Source organism: Schistocerca nitens, chromosome 8, assembly GCF_023898315.1.
Source record: "Schistocerca nitens isolate TAMUIC-IGC-003100 chromosome 8, iqSchNite1.1, whole genome shotgun sequence".
Taxonomy (NCBI): domain Eukaryota; kingdom Metazoa; phylum Arthropoda; class Insecta; order Orthoptera; family Acrididae; genus Schistocerca; species Schistocerca nitens.
In genome coordinates, this window is record NC_064621.1 from 559,204,827 (window position 1) to 559,227,826 (window position 23,000).

The 23,000-nt window shown below is 43.7% G+C and overlaps 1 protein-coding gene across 1 annotated transcript in view; it reads right to left on the minus strand.

Moving 5' to 3' along the window:
• Positions 1 to 23,000, minus strand: part of LOC126199674 (uncharacterized) — a 439,743-nt gene that overhangs the window by 114,497 nt on the left and 302,246 nt on the right. The gene's annotated exons all lie outside the window — the stretch shown is intronic.

The following is a 23,000-nucleotide window of genomic DNA, read 5'->3' on the forward strand; positions in this document are numbered from 1 at the left end:
CAGGATACTTTTAGTTACAGGCACTAAATTTCTCCGCTGTGACTAATCTCTCACTCTCCACTGTCTCTAATTTAACCGACTGTCCCATTCGCATAGAAAGCGAGGCATTTTGTGAACCCAGATTATTGTCCTAATAGTATTCCGATAACTTTGAAGTCGCCGCAGATAAGCCGAGTGTGTTCCTCATACTGGATACTCGTTAATAGTATCTTCATGTTCTCATACATCGCTTTCATATGAACTGAATGGGCCACAAGAGTGGACCCACACACGTTTCCATCGTGCAGTAACACACCTTTCAGGCTCCTCATTGACGAGTCTAGAAAAGTCTCCACTGTGTAGGATCATGTTCAATGCTTCATTAACTTGTTTACGTTACTGCAATAAGCCAATGACTCGTTCTATGAGAATAAATGAACTAATTCTTCTTCTCTTTGTCTGTAGCATGAATAGTGTGCTGCTGGATCCAGAAGATTCTCAATTTTTAATCGGGAGCCAAGTAGTTCCGCAGAAGCCTTAGGCAACCTCAAATCTCGTACGAGAGCATGAAGTTTACTCTCAGACAACAGTTACGGAGTAAAGTCGCATTCAGGCTGGTGGACATCACTATCGTCTTCGGTAATTGCATCAGCTTCATTTTCTTCATCACCTTCTTCCTCGTTCTCTATAACAGCTGGAGGAGGAGGAGCAATCAGATCTTCTCAGTGTGCAAACTGGCCTAATGGCTGAGTCGATAGTTGGATACACAACGTGTCTCTTGTTCTTCAAACTGCACCCCTGAACACTAACTAAGCAGAGGTAACAGTCATTAAGGTGATTTTTTCGGTCCCTCCACACCATTGGAACCACAAATGACATGCGTTTTTTCCTTTTGTCCACAATCTTAACCTTTCCACATAACAGCGGCAAACAGTCTCTGGCGACCATCCCTTGTGCTGGACTCCAAGTTTCATTTTAAAATAAGCATGTTGAGCTTTCTACAAAAAGTCTACTTAACCAATGTCTAATTCCCAAAAATGAAATATTTAGGTTCTTCACACACTTGCTTGTTGACATTGTAGTAAATATCAGCAGTAGGCAAAGTGTTTCATTAATACCTCAATTCTCCACAATCCTACCTACATGTGGTGCCCCCTTTAAGCTGAGCAACCCAGTGGAAGGTTGGGTAACCAACCCCAGCGGGAAACTGGGTCAGCGAGCCGACAGTATGTGCACGGCAGTGGAAGGCAACGGGAAACCACCATTGGAATTACCTCCCTAGAAGTTCATGGGATGGACCTCTTTGTACAATATTCCGGACTTAAAGCTTTCCCTCCGTCGGATCTCCGGGAGGGGAATACAACGAGCACTCCAGAGATTAGGACAAATGGAAAAGGAACGAAGGAGAAGAAGAAGGAAGACTTTGAGGATTGGGACTTGGAATGTTTTAACCCTTCTCCAGGAAGGGAAATTAGAAAACGCCAAACATGAAATGACAAGAAACAAATTGGATGTACTCGTAACGTGTGAGGTGAGATAGGGTGGTTGTGGAGAACTAGAAAGTGATGAATTCCGATTGTCCTATTCAGGTAAAGATAAAAATGTAATGTATGGGGTTGAAATTCGATAGGTAAAAGACTGAAGGACTAGGTTATCAAGGTTGATTATGTTAGTGGAAGAATAATGATGATGAGACTGAAAGGGAAAAAGAAAGACTTAGTTATCATCCAGATCTATATGCCAACAAGTAATCATTCAGATGAAGAGGTAGAAGAATGTTATGAGACGATAGAAAACTTAGCGGAGAGAGAGAGAAAAGAAATGCATGTATTGTTATAATGGGTGATTGGAACGCAGTAGTTGGCGAAGAACCAGAAGGAAAAGCTCTAGGAAAATTTGGACTGAGAGAAAGAAATGAGAGAGAGCAAAGATTCTTGGAATACTGCAATGAAAATTTCATGGTAGTTGGAAATACTCTATTTAATAACCACAAAAGACGACGGTACACTTGGATATCTCGATTTGACAACAAAAGATACCAAACTGATTACATAATGACACAACAAAGATATAGAAATTGCCTAAAAAGTGTCAAAAGCTATCCAGGAGCAGATATTTGTTCAGATCATTTATTAGTAATAGCTGAGGTTCCAGTTAAATTGAAAAGAACCTGGAGAGGACAGAAGAGAGAGCACATTGAGAAACTGATAGACAAAGGCAATCGTGAAAAATTAGAGAATGCATACTGTAAAATGATGATGAAAGGACAGGAAACGGAATGCACAGAAGGAAGATGGGATCGTTTTAAAAATGGGATCAAAAAGGCAGCTAAGGAAACGCTTAGAGTCAAGGAGAGGAAAAAGTAAAGAAAGAATGGGTAACACCAGATATGATAACCAAGATGGATGATCGCAGGAAATGGAAAACTGTAAACACAGAAGAAGGGAAGCGCAACTACAGGAAGTTAAATAATGAATTAAGAAGGGAGATAGAAAAAGTAAAGGAGAAATGGCTGACAGAAAAGTGTGACAAGATAGAGAAACTAGAGAAAGAAGGAAAATATGATTTGATGTACAAAGAAGCAATGGATTTGACATTCAGGGAAAAGAGAAACAACAATGGACTAAAGGAAGTGGAGGCAGCAGACGGTAAAATGGTGCGTGAACCCCAAGAAATAATGAGAAGATGGGAAGAATATGTAGAAGACTGCAGACAGCCGACCAAATGAAGAAGACCTTGGGATAGAAGAAGAAGATAAAGTTGCAGATGATGACAAAGGAAACGCAATACTAACTAGAGAGACTGAAGAATCTATAAAGGAGATGAAAAATGGAAAGACAATGGGAATTGATGAGATTCCTGTGGAACTGTTAAAGTCATTGGAGAAAGAAGGGAAATGGGAGTTGATTGAATTGTGTAATCAAATATACATGACAGGAAAAAGGCCAAAGAACTTTACAGAAAGTATCTTAATACCTATAGAAAAGAAAAAGAATAGCAAAAAGTGTGAGGGACATAGAACAGTGAGCCTGATATCGCATGCAGCCAAGGACGCTCAACAGAAGCCTATACGGAAAGCTGAATTGCGTAATAGGAGATGAACAATTTGGTTTCGGGCGAGGAGTGGGAACTAGAGATGCCATTGGGCTAGAGAGTGATAGGGGAGAGGTACATGGAGAAGAAAAGGAAGGTGTATGCTGTGTTCATTGATCTTGAAAAGCATTTTGTCTGTGTCGGATGGGACAAACAGATGAAAATCCTAAGGAAACAAGGAGTTGACTGGAGGGATAGACGGCTAATTAAAAAATTTAGATTTGAACCAGACAGCAAGAGTAAGAATAGGAGGTGTGATGAGTGAAGAAATAGAACTGGGAAGAGGTGTAAGACAAGGTTGTTGTTTATCAACAACACTGTTCAATATGCATCTGAAGGAAATTATTAGTGAAAGTTTTGATGGAAGGAGATGAGCTTGTATAGGGGGTCGGAGAGTGGAGTGTATAAGATTTGCAGACGACATGGTTGTGATGGCAGAGAGTGCAAGAGAGATGGAACAATTGTTAGATGATCTAAACACAAAATTAGAAGAATATGGAATGAAGATTAACAAGAAGAAAACGGAAAGCATGGTAATTGGAGGAAATGGGAGAAAATTCCGTACGAAAACAGAGGGAGAGTAAATAGAGGAAGTGAATAACTTCAATTACTTGGGAAGTGTAATGATGGATGATATGTATTGCTCAACAGAACTTAGGAAAAGAATTGCAATGGCAAAAGAAGGATTCAAGAGGAAACGGAAAATACTTTGTGGACCACTAAACAAAGATCCGAGAAAAAGACTTACCGAATGTTACACCTGGAGCGTTGCACTATATGGTGTGGAGACCTTGGCTTTGAGGAAGGAAGATGAAAGAAGATTGGAGGCACTAGAGATGTGGATACGGAGAAGAATTGAAAAAGTGAAATGGGAAGACCGAGTAAGGAATGAAGAAGTATTAAGAAGAGTTGAAGAAGAAAGAAACATGCTGAAAGTTATCAGAAAGAGAAAACGGAACTGGATTGGACATTATTTGAGGAGGGACTGTTTATTGAAGGAAGAAATAGAAGGGTTGGGTTCTTTGGTAAAGGAGACCAGACAGCGAGGTCATCTGTCTCATCGGATTAGGGAAGGACGGGGAAGGAAGTCGGCCGTGCCCTGTCAAAGGAACCATTCCGGCATTTGCCTGGAGCGATTTAGGGAAATCACGGAACCCCTACATCAGGATGGCCGGACGCGGGATTGAACCGTCGTCCTCCCGAATGCGAGTCCAGTGTCTAACCACTGCGCCACCTCGCTCGGTAAGAAATAGAAGGAATGGTGGAGGGAAAAAGGGGGAAGAGGAAAAATAAGATATCAAATGCTGGACAATATAAAAGGAGACAAAATTCAGAAATGAAAAGACTGGCTATGGACTGACAAAAGTGGAAGAGGCTTGACCCATGACAAGACCTGCCGTAAGGCAGAATACCATACTACTAAATGTACAGAATAATGACAATACAGCACTGGTAATCCCAGCCTGTGAGGTAAGGAACAGTTTCAGTGTCACACTATTACAACTAGCATGAACAGGTGTAACAACCTAAAGGTACACAGGGCCGTATTGAGAAATACGCATAACCTACTGGTACAGCAGTATATCTCTGAAGTGGAACAGCGGCAAAGCTGTACGTGATAGGAAAAACTGAAAACAGATTTGGAATCACGTACTAGTTTTCAGTCATCTGATACGACGCAGACTAGTGTTACATTTACAGGTCAACAGCACAAGCCTTTCTGAGGCACCAGGTATCGACCACCCATATTAGTAGTTTGTGGAGATGTAGTGGATCGCACATATGGCGAATACTGCCCTGGAATACGTTATGCCACGCCTGCTCGACCTGTTCACGTAGTCCTGTAAGAGTTGTTGGACGACTAGGCGCAGGAATCCCTTTTCCTTCCATCACATCCCACACGTGCACGACTGGAGACAAGTCCGGAGATCGTGCTGGCCAGGGAAGTTGCTGCGTGTCTTGCAGAGCACACGGGCAGTGTGTGGGCGAGCATTATCCTGTTGGAACAACACATCACCTTCTAGCTGCAAGAACGACAAAAGAACAGGTCTAACATCATTTCGCACGTACCAAGCGCTGGTGAGAGTCCCCTCCAATAAAGGTGAACGAGAGTTGTAGCTTATAGCTTTCCAGACCGTAACGACAGGGGGGGGGGGAGGCGTGTGTTTTGGTCGATTGTGCTCTACGAGACGGTGTTCACCACGTCTAGGTCTTACGCACAAACGACCATCATCTGCGGGCAGCCAGAATGTGCTTTCATCGCTGAAGACCACAGCCTTCCAAGTGATCCTCTAATGACACCAGTCGATGCTGTGGCGTGAGTGGAAGATGGCCTAGAGCCTAGGAATGTGCTTGCCCGTAGTCCCTCTGCTAATAACCGGTTTGCAGCACGTCTGGCTCACAAGCCCTCGTACTGTGCTGTGGCGGCTGCACGACCTGCCACTGCCGCCCTTACAGTGCGACGGTCCCGGCGGGTGTCTGTGCTGCGTGGACGTCCACGATCTCGTCTGCCGGTGTGAGAATGTTCACATGACCACTGGTATCAGCATCGTTGCACAACTGATGCAGCAAGCACCCGACTTCTGTAGCAATTCTGCGAAAGGACCGTCACGCCACTCCGAAGCCCACAATTTTCCCTTTCAAACTCGCTCGGTTGGCTGTAGGAAGCATGAGTGCGTCTTCTTGGCAAGGTCGCCCGCTTGTGGCTGTGAGCATTCCCCATTAAACGGAGACACGGATGGCGCTCTGGCAGCTACGCCACTATGCTCGCTGTTGGCGGACGACGTCGAAACCACTATCAGTCCATCTGCTATCACCCACACTGTATAAGCCGCCATCGCACCAGAATCGCTTTCCAGGTGTACTAATTTTTTTCCCCAATGCTAGTTATGTAATAATAAATTAAATTAGAGAAAATTTCCTTTAGTTTATAAGACAAACGTTTTTTTGGCGCAAGTGTAAAGGGTCGCGCCGCATGGATGAAGGGACCTGCCACAAAGTTACGTTGTGCAAGACGCGACAGTTGGCTACGACTGCGACGCTGCCCCCTCCTCTTTTCCCACCCTGGCAGACGGCGACACGGCCGCAACACGACTGGAGTCGTCGCTGTTTCCCAAGCTCCGGTCGGCGGCGGCGGATTCAAATACATAAGAAAAATAAGAATTCCGATTTTCTTGCTGTAAAAAATACTGTATGTTAATGCAACAAAGTTACATCGGCTCCCAGAGTTAGTTTTTAGATACAGATTCTCCTTTTACTTTAAAAAATTGAAAAGTATCTCTTCCAGTTTTGCGTGTTTTTTTCGCTGTATATTACTTCTCTATTAATTGCGAGGAAAGTAAAAGGCACAAAAATTGATGTTTGCGTATCTTACAGTTTCACATCACAGCTTGATAATGAGGTGTCTATTTTTCCGATATTCGTCACAGTTATTCCGATACTTAATTTACAAGTAACCTACTGCATAAAATTTGAATTGTGTACAGTGAAAAATGTGGTCGCTGGCTACTTTACGTATGGTTGACGTTAGGTCATACATCGTTGCCGATGAAAAGAAGCTAACATATCGAAATTATTTTTAAAGTTGAGATCAGAATGATATCGATCTCCGATTCCGAGATTTGGGCTCATATATCTCCGGGAGCGTCGCGACTAGCCGCCAGTTCTGTCGACGCGCAACGAGAATCGTGTGGTCATCACACGATACAGAATGCATTTGTTTTGTTTCACTGACACATTTGGACCTAATGAAACCATTTTATATCATATTTCTCCGGTATGAGTTACTAATATTTCTCCATATGCTCTTGACAATTTCATTTAAAATGCCACGAAATGTAGGTTTCTTAAAGCCAAGTGATCAAGCAGAACCCATTTTCTTGGTTTTGCTGAGGCATCTGAACCTGTTCCAAGCTTTCTTTCTCGTTTATTTCTCTGATACGAGTCCGGAATATTCCTCCATCTGTTTTTGCACATTTCACCTAAAATTCCAATGAAAGATAAGTTTATTAACAATAAGCGCATGCTAGCGTCATTGCATTGTTTCAAGTTTTTGACAACAAGATAGGGTTACACCTTAAACATTTCTAGAATTTTGATTCTGAACGTCTACAGTATACACTGGCAGAAATGTGGAAGAAATAATGTCCGTGCTTGTTCACAAAATTTCTCCAAATTATACTTGTCAGTTTCTCCCATGCAGAAACTTTTGGAACAAGCTAAGGCAACTTTCATAGCCGACTCAATCTTTATTCCCATCCAAATGAACTTCCATGTTCTTATATTCTGACAGCATACATCGTTACGGATGACTTGAACATTTAATCTTGCCAAGCTGCACTCAAAAGATGACTCCAGGATTTACAAAAGACGAATTTCAATTGTGAACTGTGTCAGACCAGAAGGGCCTTGTAAAACAGTAGTGCACTTTTGGCACAAGTTTTCTGAGCACCATCTTCTACCAATGAATTGAAGTGAATGTGACAAATTACTTATTGCAGCATACTGTTTGCGCAATCTGTTGAGAAACGCCTTCCTCAAAAACGAACATCTATTGATTACAGAAAGCTGTACAACAATGTGGTGGTGGTTTTTCACAACTAGAAGGTATCATCAAGACACCAATCTACCGTTTACTTTCAAAGTGAAGGTATTGTAAAATGTAACTTTCTCGTTGTACTTTAGATTGTTCATTTTATAATGTACTTGCCGTTTTCAATTTTTATCGTCACAAAAAAGAGTAATGCGAAAATTTACCTTCAAGTTCATTTTCATCATTCTAATTCTACATCTGCATGGATTATACTGATTTTCATAACACGCCTGAAAAATTTGCATTAATGGGAAAATATTATATATTTCACTCACCTGCCAGTTTCAACTGTGCACCAATTTCTTCCCAAATTCTGTCTCTGAACATAGTGTCTCTATATTTAGGGTTCTTCAAATCGTAAAGGCAAGGATGTTGCGAGACCAGCTCACAGAGCATCACATCCCGTGAGTGGCTCATTTCAGTTTTCCTTGACTGGCTCGACATCTTTCTGGCAGCCGTACGTCTTTGTGTCGTCCGACTTCCGTCGCAACACTGCTCACTGGTGCAGTGCTGCGGCAGCTGCCGCAACAGTCGCGCGTCGCATCCCAAACTCGAACTGCGCATGCACCAGCAGGCAACTTCTGACGTCACGTAGCGACCCGTCGCAGTCGCTAGTATGCGTCGCGTCTTGGACAACGTACCTTAAGCGTTTCCCCCCCACCCCCTCCCCGTCTCCTTCTATTCTGCCGACAGAGCTCAAATATTCTGCCTGAATCACCAGTACGAGATTATCGTTTTAGCGTCGTTCGCAGTTTTACAGCCATGGCTCTAAGGAAGTGAACTCTTTTATTTTTGAATATGCATTGCAAGGAAGTGAGGTGAGTGAGCGAAGGAAAAAGGATTGGAGACATTTCGAAAGTCAGATGTTCAAAAGAACAACAACAACAGCAAACTCTTGGAGGGACTAAGATAGGTAGTGTTCACTACGTGTGTCGAAAACGCTGTAATAATGAGAAATTAATCTCTGCATCTTCGCGTAGAGGAAACGATGTCGCACCTTCCTATCCACAACTGCGGTCCACTGACCGAACATTGCCATTCAGAAGTCATTGCTCCTTGTGCGCTGCTGAGACAGCAGTAGAGTTTGTAGCGAAACAAAAACAGGCGCGCTTGTGCGATCGTAATAGTGTGTATAGCGTGCGTGAATCATCAATTAATTATACAGGGTGATTCAAAAAGAATACCACAACTTTAGGAATTTAAAACTCTGCAACGACAAAAGGCAGAGCTAAGCACTATCTGTCGGCGAATTAATGGAGCTATAAAGTTTCATTTAGTTGTACATTTGTTCGCTTGAGGCGCTGTTGACTAGGCGTCAGCGTCAGTTGATGCTAAGATGGCGACCGCTCAACAGAAAGCTTTTTGTGTTATTGAGTACGGCAGAAGTGAATCGACGACAGTTGTTCAGCGTGCATTTCGAACGAAGTATGGTGTTAAACCTCCTGATAGGTGGTGTATTAAACGTTGGTATAAACAGTTTACAGAGAATGGGTGTTTGTGCAAAGGGAAAAGTTCTGGACGGCCGCCAGGCAGCCCGTGACAGAGCACTTCATCACTAGCCTCCAAGAAGCCCTGATCTTACCCCCTGCGATTTTTTCTTATGGGGGTATGTTAAGGATATGGTGTTTCGGCCACCTCTCCCAGCCACCATTGATGATTTGAAACGAGAAATAACAGTAGCTATCCAAACTGTTACGCCTGATATGCTACAGAGAGTGTGGAACGAGTTGGAGTATCGGGTTGATATTGCTCGTGTGTCTGGAGGGGGCCATATTGAACATCTCTGAACTTGTTTTTGAGTGAAAAAAAAACCTTTTTAAATACTCTTTGTAATGATGTACAACAGAAGGTTGTATTATGTTTCTTTCATTAAATACACATTTTTATAGTTGTGGTATTCTTTTTGAATCACCCTGTATTGCGTCGGTGCCGCCAACAGAAGTGGCAGCAGGAGAACGTTCATTCCGAACGTATCGCCAGGTTCAAAAGTGACAGAACGAAATGCAGAGCGATGTTGTTGTTGTTGTGGTCTTCAGTCCTGAGACTGGTTTGATGCAGCTCTCCATGCTACTCTATCCTGTGCAAGCTTCTTCATCTCCCAGTACCTACTGCAACCAACATCCTTCTGAATCTGCTTAGTGTATTCATCTCTTGGTCTCCCTCTACGATTTTTACCCTCCACGCTGCCCTCCAATGCTAAATTTGTGATCCCTTGATGCCTCAAAACATGTCCTACCAACCGATCCCTTCTTCTAGTCAAGTTGTGCCACAAACTTCTCTTCTCCCCAATCCTATTCAATACCGCCTCATTAGTTACGTGATCTACCCATCTTATCTTCAGCATTCTTCTGTAGCACCACATTTCGAAAGCTTCTATTCTCTTCTTGTCCAAACTAGTTATCATCCATGTTTCACTTCCATACATGGCTACACTCCATACAAATACTTTCAGAAATGACTTCCTGACACTTAAATGTATACTTGATGTTAACAAATTTCTCTTCTTGAGAAACGCTTTCCTTGCCATTGCCAGTCTACATTTTATATCCTCTCTACTTCGACCATCATTAGTTATTTTACTCCCTAAATAGCAAAACTCCTTTACTACTTTAAGTGTCTCATTTCCTAGTTTAATCCCCTCAGCATCACCCGATTTAATTTGACTACATTCCATTATCCTCGTTTTGCTTTTGTTGATGTTCATCTTATATCCCCCTTTCAAGACACTGTCCATTCCGTTCAACTGCTCTTCCAAGTCCTTTGCTGTCTCTGACAGAATTACAATGTCATCGGCGAACCTCAAAGTTTTTACTTCTTCTCCATGAATTTTAATACCTACTCCGAATTTTTCTTTTGTTTCCTTTACTGCTTGCTCAATATACAGATTGAATAACATCGGGGAGAGGCTACAACCCTGTCTCACTCCTTTCCCAACCACTGCTTCCCTTTCATGCCCCTCGACTCTTATAACTGCCATCTGGTTTCTGTACAAATTGTAAATAGCCTCTCGCTCCCTGTATTTTACCCCTGCCACCTTCAGAATTTGAAAGAGAGTATTCCAGTTAACGTTGTCAAAAGCTTTCTCTAAGTCTACAAATGCTAGAAACGTAGGTTTGCCTTTTCTTAATCTTTCTTCTAAGATAAGTCGTAAGGTCAGTATTGCCTCACGTGTTCCAACATTTCTACGGAATCCAAACTGATCTTCCCCGAGGTCCGCTTCTACCAGTTTTTCCATTCGTCTGTAAAGAATTCGCGTTAGTATTTTGCAGCTGTGACTTATTAAACTGATAGTTCGGTAATTTTCACATCTGTCAACACCTGCTTTCTTTGGTATTGGAATTATTATATTCTTCTTGAAGTCTGTGGGTATTTCGCCTGTCTCATACATCTTGCTCATCAGATGGTAGAGTTTTGTCATGACTGGCTCTCCCAAGGCCATCAGTAGTTCTAATGGAATGTTGTCTACTCCCGGGGCCTTGTTTCGACTCAGGTCTTTCAGTGCTCTGTCAAACTCTTCACGCAGTATCTTATCTCCCATTTCATCTTCATCTACATCCTCTTCCATTTCCATAATATTGTCCGCAAGTACATCGCCCTTGTATAAACCCTCTATATACTCCTTCCACCTTTCTGCCTTCCCTTCTTTGCTTAGAACTGGGTTGCCATCTGCGCTCTTGATATTCATACAAGTGGTTCTCTTCTCTCCAAAGGTCTCTTTAATTTTCCTGTAGGCAGTATCTATCTTACCCCTAGTGAGACAAGCCTCTACATCCTTACATTTGTCCTCTAGCCATCCCTGCTTAGCCATTTTGCACTTTCTGTCGATCTCATTTTTAAGACGTTTGTATTCCCTTTTGCCTGCTTCATTTACTGCATTTACTGCAGAGCGATGGGGATGAGAAAAAAAAGCAAGATCGGGCTGCACCACACTGGAGACTGCATCTCTTTAATACACCGGTAAAACTTATTTCTTGCAAATGTAAAAAGGGATGTAGAGGAGGCTCGACGCAGAAAGGCTGGATTAAGTGCTCCGTTATTTGCAGTAATTGCAGTGTTACCTGTGATAATCCGCAAGGTCAGCTACAAGATCGGGGGCGAAGAGCAAGGCACAGACTCTATTCTCGAGTAAGTGTATGACAACGAAGCTGTTAACCCTATCGCGGACAGCGTGGAAGAAATTTCTATTTATGATGTTTCTCTCGGTACGGAAGACGGCTTGAACTCACAAAACCCGGTCCATCAAGGATAGGAAGGCGAGGGAGAATTTGAAAAATTTCATAATGGATTAAGCCTACTGGGGATACTACAAAAAAGATCGCACCACTTACTCTGCGTCATTGGTGATATGGAAATGAGTTTTTTGGCCAAAACGCGCTCGTATGCCAAAAAGATTAATTTAACCATATAAATTAGAGGAAATTTTCTCTAGTTTAATTTATTACATATATATTTTCACCGTAAAGTGAGCCGGAAAAGAGATATTGTCAAAGAAATGTTTTTGGGCGCCGTTTTTCCAATATGGCGGCGTGAACGGCAAAGATAGGACGTGACAAATTAAAAATTCGAAAAGAGCACGTCGAAACCTATAAAAAAGTACCAGTTTTTAAATCTCCCGGAAAAATTTAAAGGTAAAATTACCAAGTGTATGGGCTACAACACAATTAAAGGATACTGGGATCCTATACTTCTCGTCTGCGAAGTTCTCGGAATCAGAACTAGGCACGAAAATTAAAGTTTATCTATGAGTTCTTCGGCCTAAAATTTTGAGTTCGCATCTGTATCTTAATGCATATTCTGAAAACAATTGTAGAGTGCATGGCAGATGATATCAGTGTACAGCTATTCATGCACAGCAATATGGGTTGTGTCCACTCTTGACTTTTACGACGGCTTGAATTCTGATGCGAACGCTTCCAGTGAGGTTTGTGAATGTCTGTGGAGGAATGGCAGAGAGAGCCGAATGCATAGGAGGTAATTATGTTGGAGACTGGGGTCTGGAGCGAAGTTGACGCTGTCACTCATCCCACAGGTGTTCCATTGGCTTCAGGTCGAGACTTTGGATAGGCCTGTCCATTTCAGGAATGTTACTGTCCACAAAAGATTCTGTCAACGTCTCCGAACTGTTCCTCTTCTCTATACAGTACACAGTAACGTAGAATACGATCGTATCTTTCTCCATTAAACGTTTTTTTAAGCGCCATAAGGATACCACAGTGTAACCACGGAAACCAGCCCCTTACTGTAACATCCCATCCTCTCTACTTTACTGTTGACGGCAGCTCTCCCTCTCCAGGCACTCGTCGAGCCCAGATCCTCATGTCGGATTGCCATACGGTACAGCGTGCTTCACCATTCTAAATCACCCGAGTGATTTGGGATTATGCACCCCTATTTAACGATCCTTTGCAAATTATTAGAGATCTGGACCAGTGTAATCTGCAAGTTCAAATATTAAAGTTGCAAAGCACTTTATGTGCTGAAGGTCATGATGAATGGCAACATGAATGCAATCAACATCCCGCGATGTTGTATCTCCGTAAGATCTAACCAACAGCAGGATGTGTCATATCTGAAGTAACTTGCGGGTTCTCTGAGCCATCAGATTCAGAGTATTATGAAGGCAAATGTAAGAGACACTAATTTTTTGTCCAACGTGCTCGTTTGCCATACGTAATTACAGCTGTAGTGTCAGACCAACCGACGACATCGACACGGAATTTTAATCAAACATAGTTTGAATACGGCATTATCTTTCATTTGAGACATCTAATGTGTCTGCAGTTGTGTTGATTCGTGGCTGCGCCTTTCTCCGACAGTAATTATCAGACAGACTGTCTCAGAGAATCGCTAAATTTTTCTCACTGAGACGAATAAAACTGTCTGTCTCGATTCATTGTAATTCTATTATACAGCATGAAAATTAAAATTACGCTTAAGAAAATGCACTTTCATCCTATCCTTCTCAAATGTCCCGCTCCAATCTCTTCGGTTAAACCTGCCGTCGAGTTTTACCATGTTCCATTGTTCCAAACATAGTTTGCTAACTCACTCCATTTCTGTCTTGCTGTACCACTCCTAGAATCTCTGACCCATTGACAACTATTCAATAAACATCGCCCCTACGCCCTGTCAGATTCGAGATAACCTCTATCCCTCGGCGCATCATACAACGTCCATATTTGACTATTAGCCGCCTCTTGCAACGTCATAATATGATTGTCTTGTGACATTTGAATATGTGTGACATACCTGGAGTTATTTTTTATCTCGAGAAGTCGCCCTAATCATTAGCTATTTGAACACACCTCCAAGTCGGACTCAGAGTTACACTGTCGCTGTTGTTTGAAGCTATGATTCCCGGACACTACTACCGGTGGGATATATGGGTGTAGCACCACTAGGGTGGGGTTGGAGGGTGGTTGGCGGATCGCTGGAGAGCCGTCGTTCTCCCTGCCACGAGGCACACACCATCTGATCAAAAATATCCGGGCGCCCCTATGCAATGCGGAATTTACCTCTATACGTCACCAGCGGTGGGCCTGACATTATTAAGGGACACGGGGAGTATTGTTTTGTCAGCGGAGAAGCAGTGACAGAGAAATGGTTCGGTCGGGAGAGCTCAATGCCTCGGAAAGTGGGCTAGCCATTCCGTGTCACCTGAGCAACAAATCCATCAGGATATTTCACCCTTCTTCAGTCGCCCAAGTAGACTGTTGGTAGTGTGACTGTAAAGTGGAAACGGGAAGGGAAAACCACAGCTAAAGCATGGCCAGACAGAGCTCTCGTACTGACTGAGAGGGAGCGTCGAGCGTTGTGGAGGGTAGTTGTAAGATGTTGCGTAAAGTCAGCTGAAGGAGCCACTCTTGAGTTCCAGTGTGTTACCAGCAGTCCAGCTAATACAGTGACTGTGAGCAGGGGCTTGAAAAGGTGGGATACGGTGGTGAGCAGCTCTTCATAAGCCACGCGTTTCTGTAGGCAATTCTAGGCGACGCTTGTGGTGGTAAAAAGGGCGACGACATTGGACAGTGTGTGACTTGAAACGAGTCATCTGGACTGATGAATAACGATGTATTCCGTTGCAGTCCAGTGGAAGAGTCTGAGTTTGGTGAACCTATCTGTGAACCGAGCGAGGTGGCGCAGTGGCCAGCACATTTGATTCCCATCGGGAGGACGGTGGTTCAAACCCCCATCCGGCTATCCTGTTTACCGCGATTTCCCTAAATCGCGCTAGGCGGATGCCGGGATGGTTCACTTGAAATGGCACGGCCGATTTCCTTTCCCATCCTTGAAACAATCCGAGCTAGTGCTCCGTCTCTAAATGACCTCGATGTTGACGGGATATTAACATTCTTGAAATAGAATGGTCTGGTCGGAGTCCCGACAATCCAATTAAACGCCTGTGGGATGAGAAGGAACGTCGACTTCCCTGCAGACACCAGCGTCTGCTCTGATTTCGGCTGTTGAGGAAGAATGGCCTGTCATTCCTCCAAAGACATTCAGACACCTCACTCAAAGTGTCCCCAGCAGTTTTCGAATAAAAACAATCTTGTTTGCAAAGTTATTTAAAATAAGCAACATGATGAACCCTTTGGAACATCATCAGATTCAGTAAAAGTAGCTTGATAAGGAACCCATCCGTCACAAAGCCATATAAATGGATAACGGACGCAAAAGTAACAGGATATGTAACCCATCCATTATAAAAACATATGGGTTAAATATCCAGTTACTTTTGCGTCCACTTTATGGCGGATGGGTTACATATCGAGCAACTTTGACTCTATCTGATGACGCCCTAAAAGGGTGAAACGAGTGATCGGTATTAAATAAATTTGCAACCACGACCGGTTTTATACTGAAGTACTTCAAAACCGGTTACTGTACAACGTCCCACAATGGAATGGAAATTTTTTTTAATGTCCCCAGTAGGTTCAAGCCGTTTCAAAGGTGAATATCTGGCGCACGCCATATTGATGGCCACTAACAGGTGTACGGATACTTTTTATCAGATCGTGTATTCTTCGACCAAATCCGTTCCCCCGCTTATCTTGAAGCGTGTCTTGTTAACATCCTACGTCACGCTGGCAGGAACTAATTGATTGATTTTCAGTATCCAGTGACATAACGACGAGATGATTTCTTTCTATCACTCACAGCCGTTAGTTTCGCCAACGGTCACCGAACACGCTAACCTAGGTCTCGGAATATGTTACACCTACATCTGTACGCTGGAATCCACCCAGCCGTGTGTGAAGGAGGGTATTTTCTAATTCGTACTTTATCTGTTTCATTCGCGAATGGCACGTGGGAAGAATGATCGTCGCTAAACCTGCGTATGGACTCCAATTGCTCTGATTTTCTTGTGGTGGTCATTTCGTGAGACGCATGTGGAAGGAAGTTATATGTTTCCCAGCTCTTCCTGGAACACACGCTCTCCGAATATCAACGATAAACCTCTCCATCAAGCGAGCGAGGTGGCGCGGTGGTTACCACAGTGGACTCGCGTCCGGGAGCACGACGGTTCAAACCCACGTCCGGCCACTCAGATTTAGGTTTTGCGTGATTTCCCTAAATCGCTCCAGGCAGATGCCGGGATGGTTCCTTTGAAAGGGCACGGCAGATTTCCTTTCTCATCCTTGAAACAATCCGAGTTTGTGCGCTGTCTGTAAATGACGATGCTGACGGGACGTTAAGCCCTAATATTCCTTCCTTCCTCCTCTCCACGATGCGCACTATAGCGTCTGCGACAGGAGTTTATTAGCAGACGTATGATAACAAGGAAGTACAAAAGCTCTACGTATTATGAGGCAATCGTAGAATGTAATACTATCAATCCTCATCTTCAGGGATACTGACGTCCGAAGTCAGAATGTTAGCAGTTCTTATTTTATGGCATATGGACTCTCGTTTAGAGCTCGTCATTGGGTACCGAAGACTGCTCCCACTGGCTGTCCCAACATCATGTGATGACACATTTTCAACATTTCCACTCTGCCACGCCGTACTTCAGCTCATGCCCTTCGTAAACTTTTGCAGCAAATCACTCGCCCATTCAGTACTGGACGACAACCGATGAGCAGCCATACCATCCAGAACCACCACCATCGTCATCATTCTTTAACCATCTCCAGTTGCCAGGGTGTGTTATAAGAGCTCTGTCCATCTTCGTCCGTCCACGTACACTCCCTTCCTCTCAGCGTGGTGCCCCTCCAATCCTCTTCCTTTCAGATCCTGTTTCATTGGACTGCTCTCCCATTTCCTGGGCCACCCTGTAGGTCACTTGCCTTCAAGTTCCTTCTCAACCCATTTTCTCGCTGTTTTTGTTTGATTCATCCCCTTTACATGTCGAAACCACATAAAATTCAACGTTCTTACACTTTGGTATAATAATTACTTCGCTTGTAATTCTTGAAAGATTTTCTCATTCCGGTTCTTATCTTTTCTTGTTTTCTGGAGCACTAATCTCAGGAAGTTCATTTCTGCAAATTGGAGTCTATTACTGCCACTGCTGTCGATACTACAGGTCTCAAAGGCATCGTAAAAATATGCCAGGCAAAGTGTTTTCTTGGCTCTTCGGGACTTTGGTTGTACTATAGAAGACTCCCAACTTAATGTTAAAATCGAGTTTTTTTAATACCGTTAGTGATTTCAGCTCCCCCCCCCCCCCCCATGAACCATCGACCTTGCCGTTGGTGGGGAGGCTTGCGTGCCTCAGCGATACAGATAGCCGTACCGTAGGTGCAACCACAACGGAGGGGTATCTGTTGAGAGGCCAGACAAACGTATAGTTCCTGAAGAGGGGCTGCAGCCTTTTCAGTAGTTGCAGGGGCAACAGTCTGGGTGATTGACTGATCTGGCCTTTTAACACTAACCAAAACGGCCTTGCTGGGCTGGTACTGCGAACGGCTGAAAGCAAGGGGAAACTACAGGCATAATTTTTACCGAGGGCATGCAGCGTTACTGTATGGATAAATGATGATGGCGTCCTCTTGGGTAAAATATTCCGGAGGTAAAATAGTCCCCCATTCGGATCTCCGGGTGGGGACTACTCAAGAGGATGTCGTTATCAGGAGAAAGAAAACTGGCGTTCTACGGATCGGAGCGTGGAATGTCAGATCACTTAATCGGGCAGGTAGGTTAGAAAATTTAAAAAGGGAAATGGATAGGTTAAAGTTAGATATAGTGGGAATTAGCAAAGTTCGGTGGCAGGAGGAACAAGACTTTTGGTCAGGTGAATACAGGGTTATAAATACAAAATCAAATAGGGGTATTGCAGGAGTAGGTTTTATAACGAATAAAAAAACAGGAGTTCGGGTATGCTACTACAAACAACATAGTGAACGCATTATTGTGGCCAAGATAGACACGAAGCCCACGCCTACGACAGTAGTACAAGTCTATATGTCAACTAGTTCTGCAGATGACGAAGAAATTGAAGAATTGTATGATGAAAAAAACGAATTTAGTCAGATAGTGAAAGGAGACGAAAATTTAATAGTCATGGGTGACTGGAATTCTATAGTAGGAAAAGGAAGAGAAGGAAACGTAGTAGGTGAATATGGATTGGGGGAAGAAATGAAAGAGGAAGCCGTCTGGTAGAATTTTGCACAGAGCACAACTTAATCTTACCTAACACTTGGTTCAAGAATCATAAAAGAAGGTTGTATACATGGAAGAAGCCTGGAGATACTGACAGGTTTCAGATAGATTATATAATGGTAAGACAGAGATTTAGGAACCAGGTTTTAAATTATAAGATATTTCCAGGGGCAGATGTGGACCCTGAACACAATCTATTGGTTATGAACTGTAGATTAAAACTGAAGAAACTGCAAAAATGTGGAAATCTAAGGAGATGGGACCTGGATAAACTGACTAAACCAGAGGTTGTACAGAGTTTCAGGAAGAGCATAAGGGAACAATTGACAAGAAGAGGGAAAGAAATACAGTAGAAGAAGAATGGGTAGCTTTCAGGGATGAAGTAGTGAAGGCATGAGAGGATCAAGTAGGTAAAAAGACGAGGGCTAGTAGAAATCCTTGGGTGACAGAAGAAATATTGAATTTAATTGATGAAAGGAGAAAATATAAAATGCCATAAATGAAGCAGGCAAAAGGATATACAAACGTCGCAAAAATGAGATCGACAACAAGTACAAAATGGCTAAGCAGGCATGGCTAGAGGACAAATGTAAGGATGTAGAGGCTTATCTCACTAGGGGTAAGATAGATACTGCCTACAGGAAAATTGAAGAGACGTTTGGAGAAAAGAGAACCACTTGTATGAATACCAAGAGCTCAGATGGAAACCCAGTTCTACGCAAAGAAGGGAAAGCAGAAAGGTGGAAGGAGTATATAGAGAGGCTATACAAGGGCGATGTACTTGAGGACAATGTTATAGAAAGGGAAGAGGATGTAGATGAAGATGAAATGGGAGATACGATACTGCGTGAAGAATTTGATAGAGCACTGAAAGATCTAAGTCGAAACAAGGCCCCAAGAGTAGACAACATTCCATCAGAACAACTGACAGCCTTGGGAGAGCCAGTCCTGACAAAACTCTACCATCTGGGGAGCGAAATGTATGAGACAGGCGAAATACCCTCAGACTTCAAGAAGAATTTAATAATTCCAATCCCAAAGAAAGAAGGCGTTGACAGATGTGAAAATTACCGAACTATCAGTTTAATAAGTCACGTCTGTAAAATACTAACGCGAATTCTGTACAGACGAATGGAAAAACTGGTAGAAACCGACCTCGGGGAAGGTCAGTTCGGATTCCGTAGAAATATGGGAACACGTGAGGCAATACTGACCCTACGACTTATCTTAGAAGCTTGATTAAGAAAAGGCAAACCTACGTGTCTAGCATTTGTAGACTTGGAGAAAGCTTCTGACAATGTTGACTGGAATACTCTCTTTCAAATTCTAAAGGTGGCAGGGGTAAACTACAGGGAGCGAAAGGCTATTTACAATTTGTACAGAAACCAGATGGCAGTTATAAGAGTCGAGGGGCATGAAAGGGAAGCAGTGGTTGGGAAGGGAGTGAGACAGGGCTGTAGCCTCTCCCCGATGCTATTCAATCTGTATATTGAGCAAGCAGTAAAGGAAACAAAAGAAAAATTCGGAATAGGTATTAAAATCCATGGAGAAGAAATAAAAACTTTAAGGTTAGCCGATGACATTGTACTTCTGTCAGAGACACAGAGACAGCAAAGGACTTGGAAGAGCGGTTGAACGGAATGGACAGTGTCTTGAAGGGAGGGTATAAGATGAATATCAACAAAAGCAAAACGAGGATAATGGAATGTAGTCGAATTAAGTCGGGTGATGCTGAGGGAATTAGATTAGGAAATGAGACACTTAAAGTAGTAAAGGAGTGTTACTATTTGGGCAGCAAAATAACTGATGATGATTGAAGTAGAGAGGATATAAAATGTAGACTGGCAATGGCAACTAAAGCGTTCGTGAAGAAGAGAAATTTGTTAACATCGAGTATAGATTTAAGTATCAGGAAGTCGTTTCTGTAAGTATTTGTATGGAGTGTAGCCATGTATGGAAGTGAAACATGGACGATAAATAGTTTGGACAAGAAGAGAATAGAAGCTTTTGAAATGTGTTACTACAGAAGAATGCTGAAGATTAAATGGGTATATAACTAATGAGGAGGTATTGAATAGGATTGGGGAGAAGAGAAGTTTGTGGCACAACTTGACTAGAAGAAGGGATCGGTTGGTAGGACATGTTCTGAGGCATCAAGGGATCACCAATTTAGTATTGGAGGGCAGCGTGGAGGTTAAAAATCGTACAGGGGGACCAAGAGATGAATACACAAAACAGATTCTGAAGGATGTAGGCTTCAGTACGTATTGGGAGATGAAGAAGCTTGCACAGGATAGAGTAGCATGGAGAGCTGCATCAAACCAGTCTCAGGACTGAAGACCACAACAACAACAGTGATTTCAGTGGAAGACCTGATGTCTTGATTTACTACCAAGGTACTGAAAGAGGTCAAAGTATTTTAGCCATCCAGGTTATATTCATACGTAATCCTCGACTGCTGACTGACATATCAACTGTTTTTTTTATAGCTGGTTTTTAGGCCCAAATGTCTCAAGCCTTGGTTCCACGAGTTTAATTGTTGTTAAACTCTGTCCTCTTCATTTCTCCAGACTACAACTCCATCTGCAACGGTAAATGCGTTGAATTCCTTATCAGCTTCTTCTTTCACTCTATTGATGACTTCTTTCATCACAGTGATCAACAGGAGCGCCGACAACGCGCTGCCTGTTGCACTCTTTTTGCCTGTGGTAAACGAGACAGAACAACCATCTCCGTCACACACGTGTATCTCTGCTCACCGCACGTCACAGGACAGAGAAGTTAACAGGGACACAAGGGCACCACGGCTGGAAGCTCAAAGAATGGGAAAACGTCTTGCGGGCTGAAGAGTCCTTGGACGGCGATGGTGGGATACTAGCTCGTCCAAACCACGTCAAGTGATGTGTCACTCTCGGTAATAGTAAACCTTTCAGGAAAGTAGTGGCAGTATTTTCATCTGGGTGACGTCCACAAGTAAAGGGATGGGACCTCCAATACGTCTGCCATCGTCCCCAGTTGATGAACTTTGCAGAAACCTCCTGCTGATCATGTGTATGCTGTAACTTCAGCGAGACGGGGGACATCCCACATCACTCCCTAATGATGTCAAAACAGCTTGAGGAACGCTCCGACAGACGAGAAAGTGTTTGCATCAAATGTATTCGCAGTTGCTAATATGGACAACCATCAGTTGTATAATGGAATGAGACAATGAAAATTTGTGCCGAACCGGGGTTCGAACCCAAATTTGACGCTTATCGCGAGTGGTCGCCCTGCCATTAGGGTGTCGGAACATGGCTCACTACCAGACCGAAGCTTCCAAATGTTGTCAACCGTGTGTCTACCACCTGTACTGATACATCCACTATGTATATTCCTTTACAGGGGAGACATTTTACTGGAAATTCGATTGTGCGGTGTTGGTGGATAAATATGATATTGCAGTGTCTGTGTTATTCCAAATTACGATGGAATGTTTGTTCAGACACTGCAGTATCGAACAGAGACAGTATTTGTGTATTGAACCGGGGACCTAGAAACGACAGAGAGGCTTCATGCCACTATAGCCCTTGGTGGTCCACAACCCCACAACAGGCCACAGCAGTACGCACCCACCCCACTGCCGCCCCAGACCGAACCCAGGGTTATTATGCAGTTCGGCCCCCCATTGGACCCCCGCCCCCCCCCCCCCCCCCCGCCCCCTCCCGGAATGTCTCATACCAGACGAGTGTAACCCCAAATGTTTGCGTGGTAGAGCAATTATGGTGTACGCGCATACGTGGATTGGTTGGTTGGTTTTGGGGAAGGAGACCAGACAGCGTGGTCATCGGTCTCATCGGATTAGGGAAGGATGGGGAAGGAAGTCGGCCGTGCCCTTTTAGAGGAACCATCCCGGCATTTGCCTGGAGTGATTTAGGGAAATCACGGAAAACCTAAATGAGGATGGCCGGACGCGGGATTGAACCGTCGTCCTCCCGAATGCGAGTCCAGTGTCTAACCACTGCGCCACCTCGCTCGGTTCGCATACGTGGAAACAGTGTTTGCGCAGCAATGGCCGACATAGTGTAACTGAAGTGGAATAAGGGGAACCAGCCCGCATTCGCTGAGGCAGATGGTAAAACGCCTTAAAAACCATCCACAGGCTGGCCGGCACACCGGACCTCGACACAAATCCGCCGGGCGGATTCGTGCCGGGGACCGGCACGCCTTCCCGCTCGGGAAGCAGCGCGGCTAGCCGGGACGGCGACAGTATTTAGTTTCTCACAATCAGCAGACATTGAAAAAATAATTTCTCTCGAAACCGACAAGAACTTGACATCGAATAGTAGTATCAAACAATGGAACTCAAAATACCCACCAAGAAGTCAGGTCATAGCACCCAATATCACTTGCCAATGCAGACATAAGTATCGCAAATTTCTTCTGCCCCACAATTTCTTCCGCCTCTGGGTTGGCACCAACTACCTTACAGTTGAGGGCCACCGCATAGGCGAGTACTAACGCCCTCGGCTACACAAACAGCGACAGTGCCCAAAAGTAATACACTGATGGGGGGAGGGGGGAGGTGTGGTCGCAACGACGGTGTAGCCAAGCGAGGCTAGGGACTGCAGAGCAGCTGGTGTGGAGAGTGGAGTGTGGGATGCGCCAGTACGGTTTCTCTCGAAACCGACAAGAACTTGACATCGAATAATAGTATCAAACAATGGAATTCAAAATACCCACCAAGAAGTCAGGTCAT